The sequence below is a fragment of the Cynara cardunculus genome (assembly GCF_001531365.2).
Source record: "Cynara cardunculus var. scolymus isolate 2C chromosome LG 10, CcrdV1, whole genome shotgun sequence".
In the NCBI taxonomy this organism is placed as follows: Eukaryota; Viridiplantae; Streptophyta; class Magnoliopsida; order Asterales; family Asteraceae; genus Cynara; species Cynara cardunculus.
Window position 1 is genome coordinate 9,065,709 of NC_037537.1, and position 9,264 is coordinate 9,074,972.

The window sequence follows — 9,264 nt, forward strand, 5'->3', positions numbered from 1 at the left end:
TGTGGAACTCAAAATATGGAGGCATTATCTAGAGAATGGATTGTATAGCCTATACTTGATAGCAAAAGACATCTCAAGGGCAAGAGAAAAGTACATGTATATATAAATCCATGAATATAAAAATGTGTGATGTTAGATGCATAATTGAATTATGAAAGAATTTACAAGAAATATGACGAATGCTTGCATGTTGCCATATTTTGTAGATAATAATAACATGGTGGTATCTATATGGGGTAACCTTTAGTGACATTTGAATTAACTGGTTAGACTTGAATGCGTTCACTTATGATTAATGACTATCAAAGGATTACTCGAGTAGAGCAACTCGAAGACTTATGTGATAAATGCCAGCCGGTTTGTCGAACTAACATCGAAAAGAAAAGAGACGGATGGATGGATCGAAGTCCATCGCTCATTAGAAAATATTGCTCAAGTTAGCGATGGATAGAAGATTATTGAGATGCGAATATGAGTTATTCTCAAGGATGAATGGATGTTTAGAACTTCAGACAATAAAACAGTTGGTATGGTGAAATTTATGGCATAATATATCTAATTTAAGAAAGTGTTTAGTAGGCAAAAAGGAAGTCGTAACTCTTAAGGATGTTAAAAAAAACTAAGAAGCACAGGGATTTCTCTCGTGAATGTTCAATGAAGAAGTCATAATGGTTCGAAGGTTACTTGAAAACTTGATAAGGGGACGAGATTGAGATGCCCTCATTTATTTGCATAGGACAAATTTCGAGGACGAAATTTTGTTAAGGGGAAAGTTTGTAATAACCAAAAAAAAGAGAAGAGGAATTGGTAGTCGTTAAATTTCAAGGATTTGTAGTGTAAATACAATCAAAGTGAAGGGTTTAGACACTAAAATTTAATGTAATTCAATGACATGAAACCCAATGGTTATGAAACCTCTAACCATTAATCATGGCTTATCGTTTCATATTCCGTGAAACCACCGATGGCTTAATATAAAATGAAAGTTTGTAGTTTTATGTGAAGTTTGGGTCAAGAAGGAGAACTATTGTGAGAAAAAGCGACAGTGGACGATGTAATGAGACTTGACGATACTCTACATCGTAGCTAGTTTGACACCAATCAGGGAGGCGCTGATCACTTTAAAGATCGGTTTGGACTACGACATGTATGGTGAGTTACACGTGATATATTTTTAAAATGGTTGCATTTCTTGTTTATAATTATCCACAAGCTTGATTGAAGTTCGGTAAAGTTCGATATTTTTATAATATGTGTTTTGAATATTTGTGTGTCAATGAGGATGTACTATGATTTGATTTTGCAAAGACGAGCATACTCTGTGAGCTTATCTAAGCCGTAAGTGCGGACATGTTGTGTGAGTTCGTCAGATAATGTTGTGTGAGGTAGACATCTCCCATGACGTCATTGCTTTGTGATATAGTCACCCACTGTAATACCTTTATTTTGTGAACAATATTATTCTCATCAAGGCATGATTAATTTATGAAGCTTAGTAAAAATCGTCTATTGTAAAAGTTGTTGTTCATGCATGAAAACCGTGGATTCACTGGGCCTGGGGCTCATCCAAAACTATTTTAAAACGTTTTCACCCAGTCGGCTATTAGACTGGAAAGAAAAGTTAGATAAAGAGAGATATAAGGATTATCATCAAATAAGGACATGTGCAGATTAATGCATTGTTATATAGAACAAAGTTATGCTCGTCAAAATTGTAATGTTAGATTATGATATAATTGTAACATTAGAGATTTTATTTCCACTGCTATGTAAGTGTTTGATCTTGGGATACTCATTTTGATATATTGTAGTACTTGAAATTTTGGGATGTTACAATGTATATATACATATATATAATTTTGACATTGTAAAAAAGTTCGACGATATATACATACATATACAACGAAGAATACAAAAATTTATGTTACGTGTGACACAAAATAACAAACAAATAATAAAATTTAATTGTAAAATAACATTTGTCATTGTCATAGTGTAATTTATGCTTCTCGTTCACAATCGGCAACCGACATTCACCGCCCTAGCTCTGTCGGTTAGCTAATCCTTTCTGGTGATGCAACGCGTTGCAATAAACCAGATCACCACTTTGTAATTCTTGAACCGTAACCTCTCAATTTTGTTAGAAAATAATGAGTTTCATGCTCCTTTTGTACCAAAAGATTAAAGTCTTAGTCCAAACACGAATTGAAAAGACGTTTGTGGGTTTGTACTATATAGTCGTATATACGGACACCATTTTCATATGTTACATGAGAAATTGATTTTCAAAGTAGGATTAAAATTGAAGTAAATCTTTGGGTGTGAAAAACCGTTGTCCCACATAGATGAAAAATATAACCGACATTCAACTTAATTATATATGGTTTCATGGTTAAAATATTAAATCAACATAATTAGAAGGTTTTTTGACATGCAAAGCTAAGCCTAAATGGCTTTCAACTACCACGTTTGACGTTTGTGTATAATCACACATCATAAGTGTGAATGTTAGACCAAGAAAGTTTTGGTACCATAAATATATGTTTTTTCCCGTGTTCAACATGAATGTCGATCTTTAATTTTGTTTAATGCAGTTTCTATCCTACCAAACAATGCTTACATCAACTGTGAGCCGTATCATTAAAGGCCCTAATTTTTTTTACATTATAACTATACAATTCACTGATCCTTGGTCCCAGTAGCGGATCCAATAAATTAATAGGGTGGGGGGCACGTTGCATGGGACTTGGAGGATGGAAGCATATGGCCATATGAGACTCGAGGGAAATCATACAAGATGAGGATGAAAATATAAAATTTAAACTAGTCAATAAAGGTTTTTGGTTTTTGAATGGGGGCCTTTCTCCCGATGCTTAGAGGCCGGAACCGCCCCTACTTGGTCCCATCTACACAAATCTACACCTACATGCACACTTTCTCATGATTATAAATCACAAAAAGAAAATTTCAATGTATTCAAGTTTTTGTTGGTATTATCATTATTTGATGTAAATTATAAGTACCGGGTTTTCATAGAGGATGCTTAGATTTAACTAGTATAAAAATTAGATGTGGTTGCCATGCAAAAAAGGAAAGAAAGTTACAAGAATACATTATTAAATTTAAGAATATATTTAATTTAGTAGAGAGTTTAAAATTTTCCTATTTTAAATGGTTAAGGTTCTAAACCCTTTTTTTAATGAACAGACCATTAAACTTACTAATTTTGTATAATTAAGTTCTTGACTTTTTTTGAATAAATAAATCATCGAACTTTTAGAAATTGGTTAATTATATTTTTTTTAACAAAAAAAACTACATATAACCGGCTAAAAATGTTTTAAAGTAGAAAAAACTTAAATTAGTCTTACTGTTCTGAAACCCTATATGTCATTCAAACCTCTCGCACTTAACTCTGTTGCTCCCCCTTGCCATCCTCACTGCCCCATCATCATCAGTTATCGGTCACTACCAACCAATCACGGTCGTTGGTCCTTGCCATTGATCTCCTTTTTTTATATCTATTTTGATTCCCTATCTTTTTTGATCTATCTATAAGTATTCCATTAAATTTTTGTAAAAGGACAATTGAAAAGACAAAAAAAAAAAGATCAAAAAGAGAAAGATCGATGGTAGGGACCGATAGTGACGACGAGACTAATAGAGAACAGACGCCGATGGGACAGTGAGAGGTGACAAGGGAGAACGACTACCATTGAATGCAAGCGTTTGAATGTCATAGTGTTTGACAACGGTAAAACTGATTTTAGGTTTTTTTTTTTTTACTTTAAAATCATCTTAAACGGTTTCAAATAGTTTTTTCTTTGTCAAAAAAATATGTTAGTAACCAATTTTTAAAGCCTGATGCTTTATTTATTTAAAAAATATTCAAAAACTCAAACTTTTCTATTTAATTTATATGGAATTTCTTTTTAAAAAAAAGGTAGAATGTAAGAATTATTTAGTTTATGGTGTATAATATTATTTATATAAATTACAAAATTGTTAGTTCTAGAGACTACGGGAAGGAGAGGTGAAAATGTGGTTTTTGGAATGCAAAACATGGCTCACGTGTAACACTCGGCGCTACGCATACCTTATCAATCGTGGAAAACATGGATCACAATGGACCGGTAGGTACACCCAAAACCACATCGTTTCACGTGTCATTCTATTTTACACACGTAATATTTGTGATTATTGTAATTTGAAAAATTAAAACCACAATAAAATAATGTGGTTTTAAAATAAGGATAATAAGATAAGTTTGTGTTTTGCTTCCGCTTTATAATCTTTTTCTTTGTTTATAAAAATATTATTTATGTGGACATTAGATAATGTGATGCAAATTGGAGAAAAAGTATTTGTCTTAAAAATAGATAAAAAGAGTAATATGAACAAAAAGATGTTTACCTTGATTCAGAAAAACGATAAGCCAAGTCTGATTAGATATATTGGGTCGTTCTAAATACAACAAGGGTACGACCGATTACAGATCTATTGAATCTACCAACAGAATTCAAATGTGTGCATGATACGTTTTATGTGTCAAATATGAGAAAATGTTTGGCTGACGGGACCAACTGCAGTGAATTTGGAGTACGTCGAGTTGAATGAGAAATTGAGATATATAGAGAAATGAATCCAAGTGTTGGATATGAAAACAAATGAGTTAAAAGAACAAAAGCATACTCTTAGTAAGGGGCGTATAAAAAGACCTGACCAATCAGACCAACCCGGTCAGCTCAACCTAAAATAACCCAACAAACCCGAACCTAACCCATACCTAATAAAGTTGTAAATTTTTTCAAATGTAGATATTGGGTTAAGGCCATTTTAACCAACCAGATCAACCTGATATATCTTTCTATATTATTGATTTAATATGATAATTAAATCCTTAATTGATATATATATATTAGACATAAGATCAACCCGTGTACTATTCATAAATATATCACAATTTCATAATTTTAAGGAATAAATTCTTTTCTATAGATCAACATTTGATTACTTATAATGACAATCTAAGATTCAACACCAATTTTAAGTGCATTTTATGCACTTAACTTTGTATATTTTAGTTGCATCTTTTGTGCATCCTAGTCTTTGTTTTAGTCCTTTCATTTGTCTTTTATTGTTCTTTTCCATTTCTTTCTCTAATCCCGGTTAGAATGGTTTTTGGAATAGTTTTTAAGCTTTTAGTATATGTGCAGATTATACGAGGTATTGAAGGCGATATGGTGGATGGATAAGGATCAAAGAGCGATACCAGGAAGAAGGCGAAGAAAGAAGAAGCTTGTACTCGTGAAGATGAAGACTTGGAGCAAAATGTTGAAAATTTGAGGATTGGAGGTTATGCCACGTATCGTAGGCGTGAAGGACAACCTTCAGGGTCCCGAAGAAATCCCCCCATAAATGAAGATATGCATTCTGTTTGCTTTCACATGCATGAACCCGCCTTTCATGCTATTGAACATTGTCAGGAAGAAAACCTTAAGCTTTTTGTTTGCTTTCATGGCGGTGAAAGGTTTCTTCACGGTTGTGAAAGACGTTCACCGACATGAAAGCCGTCTGGTAGCCGAATTTTGAAGGGCTTTTTGGTACTTTTGGCTTTCCTATTCATTTCTTTTTAGGGGTTTTTTGTTTTGGAGAGCCGTATTATTCCATAGAACACGATTACTTTGGTCTCTCTCAAGTTTTTGGTCGATTTCTTCAATCTTGGGGAAGAAGACTCGGTTTGAAGCTTATGCAATTGGATACCGATTGACATCAGGTTTTCCATACGTTATTGAGTATCCTCTTACCTTCCCCTTTAGTTTATATTCAATTACTTCATGTTTTGTTCGAATATTATTGTTTAATGAATCGTTCTTTGAGTTTTCTCCATTAATCTTTCAAGGTTCTTGTTAGTTTGTATCAAGGTTTCAGTTTGCTGCACTTCTCAATCTTTTAATTCATTCCTTTTTATGTTTATGCATCTCTACTCCCTACTCTCTACTTTAATTTACCGTAAATCAATTAATTTATGCATCTCTTATGATTTTCTGCATTTTAGGTTGGGTTAATTATTTTCTTGCACTTGTTTAATTTCGGCATTTAGTTAATTTTCCATATTTAATGTAGTTTTTTCCTAGTTAGTTTTGTTCCATTTTCTATAATTTTATTGGGATCTAGATAATTAAATTGTTTCTTGGTCTTAATTTAGTATTCGTCTTGTTGGGTAATCGTCGCTTAGGATCGAGGTTTTGATATTGATCCATTGTTCTTAAAACAGATGTTATATTTTAATTCCTTTTGATTCTAAAGGAAGCTGGAATTGATTTAATTGGGTATAACAGTGATTGGTTTTTTTTGTTGTTGATGAAAACGAAGGTTTAGTCTTCTACTTGGATTGAATTGATCAATGTTAATGATTTTAACATGCAAATAATTAGGGACGTTGATTGGGAAAATATTCGTTTTAAATCCTAAAGTTTCTTCCGAATGTATATATATTGCAAAAGTAAATATATGTCATGGTTTAGAAAAGCTTTTCCACCTCGAAAGAGGGTTGAAGTAGTTTTGCATAACGAGTTCTCACCGTTACCAAAATGAGGTTGACATTACCAAGTGTCCTTTAGTTATAGATGTTATTTTTTTTTGTTTCGTTTTACTATTAGTTCCCTTCTTGTGTTACCTTCTTCCCTTGATCTCATTTTTTTTTACGCCCAATTAGTATAATAATCAAATTTTGTGTGTTACCTCCCTTCGAGGTGTAGTTCTAGACTTTTGAATGGTTTATCGTCCAAGTTTATCACGAATATACATAGAGGCCATCATTTCGTGAAAATTGAATCCTGAAAAATTCAAAAATATTTCCCCTTTTGTTTGCTAACTTGAGCCTAAACACTATTCCCTTTTTTGTTCACCCATAAACCAAACAAAAAAAGAAAAAAAATGTACGTTAAGGTTGAATTCTTTGAAATGATAGATGGAATTGGCATCTAATTTATAAATAAACACAAGCGTAACTTGTGGGTAGTTTGTTGAGCCCCCAAAACAAGCATAACTTGTGGGTTCATGATGCCTTATGCAAAATAGAAAAAAAAAACAAAAACAAAAAACATACAAAAAAGAGTCTTTTATCCATCAAAAACATTTGGAAAAGAACCCGTATGTGCATATAAAAAAACCATAAACCGGTATCCTCATTACCAACGAATGAGCCTAATCCTACCTTCAACCCCTAATCGTGCCTCAAATCCTTTATTGCATGTATTGTTGCTGGGTAAGCCTTTGGACTTGAGAATAAAATCAATAATGACAAAACTGCATTCAATTGTCTTGATCGGGAAGAATTTGAGCATATACACATCCCTATACACACTTGAGAGCATATAGAGACACTATGAGCTTCCATTCGTATAGATCACTATCCACTCCCTTAGCGGCTATGGTATGTTTGCAAAACCCTCTTTGGTTGCGACTTTTTTTTGCGATATGCTTGATTGGTGTGGTTTAGTTCGACGTTTTGGTAGTCATAGGTTCCTACTTACTTGGTTTTAATCCAACTCCTGGCATTTAGTTGTGTATGTAATCTTGATTGATTATGCTTTGTGACATTGTGGGATAACTCGTTTTGATATCTTCAAAGGTTTTCGTTTGTTTTCTTTATTTCTTTCCGCCCGAATAAATTCTATATCTTTATCTGGGATAAGAAAGTTTAGTTTGTGGGAGGTTTGTTAACTGCATTTTGTGCGCTTAACTTTGTATATTTTGGTTGCGTCTTTTTTGCATAGTAGTCTTCATTTTAGTCCTTTCATGTATCTTTATTTGTTCTTTTCAATTTCTTTCTCTAATCACGGTTGGAATGGTTTTTGGTAATTTTTTTATGCTGTTGGTATATTTTATGTAGATTATATGAGGTACTAAAGGCGATATTGTGGATGGATCGGAAGGATTAAAGAGCGATACCAAGGAGGAGCTGAAGAAAGAAGAAGCTTGTATTCGGGAAGATGAAGACTTGGAGCAAAAAGTTTGAAAATTTGAGGATTGGAGGTTCTACCACGTTTCACAGGCGCGAACGATAGCCTTCAGGGTCACGAAGAAAAGCCCCCAAAAATGAAGATTTGCATTTTGTGTGCTTTCACGAGCGTGAACCCGCCTTTCATGCCAGTGAACCCGCCTTTCATGCCAGTGAACCTTGTCAGGGAAAAAACCTTAAACTTTCTGTTTGATTTCACGACCGTGAAGGGGTTTCTTCACAGTCGTGAAAGGTGTCTGGTAGCCTGATTTTGAAGGGTTTTTTGTTACTTATGGCTTGTCTATTTATTTATTTTTGGGGTTTTTTGTTTGGGGAAGTCGTATTATTCCATAGAACACCATTACTTTGGTCTCTCTCAAGTTTTTGGTCGATTTTTTCAATCTTGGGGAAGAAGACTCGGTTTGAAGCTTACGCAGTTGGATACCGATTGACATCCGGTTTTCCATACGTTATTGAGTATCTTCTTCCCTATCCCTTTAGCTTATATTCGATTACTTCATGTTTTGTTCGAATATGATTGCTTAATGAATCGTTCTTTGAGTTTTCTCCATTAATCTTTCAAGGTTCTTGTTAGTTTGTATTATGGTTTTAGTTTTCTGTGCTTCTCTATCCTTTACTCCATTCCTTTTTATGTTTATGTATTTCTACTCCCTACTCTCTACTTTAATTTATTGCAAATCAATTAATTTCTGCATCTATTACGATTTTCTACATTTTAGGTTGGGTTAATTATTTTTCTGCACTTGTTTGCATTTAGCTAATTTTCCAGATCTAATGTAGTTTTTTTTTCTCTAGTTAGTTTTGTCTCATTTTTTGTAATTCTATTGGGATCTAGATAATTAAATTGTTTCTTGGTTTTAATTTCGTATTCGTCTTATTGTGTAATCGCCGCTTAGGATCGAGGTTTTGCTATTGACCAATTGTTCTTAAAACGGATGTTGGATTTTAATCCATTTTGCATTCTAACGAAAGTTGGAATTGATTTAATTGGGTTTTAACTAAATGTTTAGTTAATTAGTTTTTGGCAAAAAAGGAAGGTTTAGGGGCCGTTTACCAACATTTTTGGTTAAGTGCTGATTGGGGTAAGAGGTCTGACTGTGGTAAGAGGTCTGACTGGAGTAAGTGCTGATTGGATTTTCTTGTTTACCAAACATTTTGTATTAAGTGCTGATTATGTCAAAAAGACCATTATGTCCCTCTTTCTGGAGTAAGTGCTGATTGAAAATTATTGTTTACCA